This window comes from Triticum dicoccoides, chromosome 5A (assembly GCF_002162155.2).
Source record: "Triticum dicoccoides isolate Atlit2015 ecotype Zavitan chromosome 5A, WEW_v2.0, whole genome shotgun sequence".
NCBI classification, from domain to species: Eukaryota; Viridiplantae; Streptophyta; class Magnoliopsida; order Poales; family Poaceae; genus Triticum; species Triticum dicoccoides.
In genome coordinates this window covers 109,931,962-109,935,100 of record NC_041388.1, presented here as the reverse complement: position 1 = coordinate 109,935,100, position 3,139 = coordinate 109,931,962, and positions in this window count along the sequence as shown.

Sequence of the window (3,139 nt, the reverse complement as noted above, 5' to 3'; positions counted from 1 at the left end):
CTGGTCATCTGTCTCTGAATCGTCCTCTGAGGAGCTATCCGTAACCAGCGAGATATGCGCTTCGTCAGATAGCATAGTCTGCTCTGAAGACCTTGTTTTCACTCCAGAATTTTCCATCACCGTGTCAAATGGCTGATGCACACGGAGAGCAGTTGAATGTACTAACATTGTTAACAAATGTAATATGTAACGAAAAAAAAGGATGGCCTGATATAATTTACATATAAGATGACTGGCTAAGCAGGATGGCATTGCAAAATTCACATATATGATGCCTGGCTAAACAAGATGGTGTTGCATAATTCACATAAACGATGAATAAACTAAACAGATGGCATTCGCACAAAGGATGTCTAAACTAAGCAGATGACATATTTGATGTATAAAGTAAGCAATGCAAGACACCATATGCATGATATAACCAACATCAGCATGCCAAGTTAGAGCGAACACCTCAGGGGGTAAATAGGAGTTGTCTTCTCCTTCTGAATCCCCCTCAGAACATATATCTTCCTCCCGATTACAATCCGAAATGCATGGAGGGGGGGCTGCCTTTGCGCCTACCATGGAGTGACGTCTGCATGAAATTTTATTGCCACGCAATGCTCGTCTCTTTTGCTCTACATGTTCAGTTCCATTGTTTACAATAACTGTCATGCATAGGAATAAAACATAGTGAGATTATGTAAGGAGTGCATGCAGAAATCCAGAGTGATGGTAGCAACCTGTGGATAGACCCAAAACCAATAATAGGAGGCAGATAATGGTTTCAGTTAAAAAATACAGATAATGGCTTCTTTACTGTTTGTTTCCCACCCAACATGAAACTCATAGTAGACACCGGAGATTAACCAGATAGTAGATAGATACTATTGATAGCGGCCCCTATATGTACCCCACAACCATTTAAAAACTCAAGTTTGACCATTAGTTTGGAGCTGACTCAGAGTCTAATCGGTGAATAGGACGATAAAGTAGCATGTAATATTAAGCGATGCATAACGTAAGCAGACACGAAAGAGTGCGACCTCTCTTGCGGACCCGTGTAGTCCTCGAGGTCATCTGCTCGGTTGATGATGGTAATGCAGTTTTCATGGCTGCCAGCGGCGGGGAAGAAGATCTGAGGCGGTGAAAGACAGTCTGGAGGCCGGATCCCTGCTGTGCTGGACCCTTCTCTCGTTGGAGCAGCTGAGCTGGGGTGGATGACGGCGCAGTAGGAGCGGGATGATACGTCCATTTTGCATCATGCTTTTATATCAATATTTAGTGCATTATGGGTTGTTATTACACATTATGTCACAATACTTATGCCTATTCTCTCTTATTTTACAATGTTTACATAAAGAGGGAGAATGCCGACAGCTGGGATTCTGGGCTGGAAAAGGAGAAAATATTAGAGACCTATACTGCACAGCTCCAAAGTCCTGAAACTTCATGGAAGATGTTTTCCAAATATATAAAAAATACTCAGCGGAAGAAACTCACCCGGGGGGCCACACCCTACCCACGAGGGTGGGGGCGCGCCCTACCCCCCTGGGCGCGCCCCCTACCTCGTGGCCCCCCTGGTGGCCCTCCGGTGGCCATCTTCTGCTATATGGAGTCTCTCGATGAAAAAAAATCATAAGCCATCTTCTCGGACGAAACTCCGCCGCCACAAGGTGGAACCTTGGCGGAACCAATCTAGGGCTCTGGTGGAGCTGTTCCGCCAGGGAAACTTCCCTCTCGGAGGGGGAAATCATCGCCATCATCATCATCAACGCTCCTCTCATCGGGAGAGGACAATCTCCATCAACATCTTCATCAGCACCATCTCACCTCAAAACCCTAGTTCATCTCTTGTATCCAATTCTTGTCTCTAAGTACAGGATTGGTGCTAGTAGGTTGCTAGTAGTGTTAATTACTCCTTGTAGTTGATGCTAGTTGGTTTAATTGGTGGAAGATCATATGTTCATATCCTATATGCATATTAATACCCCTCTGATTATGAACATGTTTATGCTTTGTGAGTAGTTACTTTTGTTCCCGAGGACATGGGAGAAGTCTTGCTATTAGTAGTCATGTGAATTTGGTATTCGTTCGATATTTTGATGAGATGTATGTTGTCTTTCCTCTAGTGGTGTTATGTGAACGTCGACTACATGACACTTCACCATTATTTGGGCCTAGAGGAAGGCATTGGGAAGTAATAAGTAGATGATGGGTGGCTAGAGTGACAGAAGCTTAAACCCTAGTTTATGCGTTGCTTCGTAAGGGGCTGATTTGGATCCATATGTTTCATGCTATGGTTAGGTTTACCTTAATACTTTTGTTGTAGTTGAGGATGCTTGCAATAGAGGTTAATTATAAGTGGGATGCTTGTTCAAGTAAGGGCATCACCCAAGCACCGGTCCACCCACATACCAAATTATCAAAGTACCGAACGCGAACCATATGAACGTGATGAAACCTAGCTTGACGATATTCCAATGTGTCCTCGGGGGCGCTTTACATCATATAAGAGCTTGTCCAGACTTGTCCTTTGCTACAAAAGGATTGGGACACCTTGCTGCACTTTATTTACTTTTGTTACTTGTTGCTCGTTACAAATTATCCTATCACAAAACTATCGGTTACCACTTATTTCAGTACTTGCAGAGAATACCTTGCTGGAAACCGCTTATCATTTCCTTCTTCTCCTCGTTGGGTTCGACACTCTTACTTATCGAAAGGACTACGATAGATCCCCTATATTTGTGGGTCATCAAGACTCTTTTCTGGCGCCGTTGCCGGGGAGTGAAGCGCCCTTGGTAGGTGGAATTTGGTAAGGAAAAATTTATATAGTGTGCTGAAATTTACTATCACTTGTTACTATGGAAAGTAATCCTACGAGGGGCTTGTTCGGGGTATCTTCACCTCGACCAGTAGAGCAAAGAGTTGCTCCTCAACCTACTGAACCTACTGAAAATGAAAATGAAAATGAAAATGAAAATGCTTGCTTTGAAGTTCCTGCGGGTATGATAGAAAAACTGCTAGCTAATCCTTTTTTAGGAGATGGAACAAAACACCCTGATGAACATTTGATATATGTGGATGAAGTTTGTGGATTATTTAAGCTTGCAGGTGTACCCGAAGATGTTGTTAAGAAGAAGGTCTTCCCTTT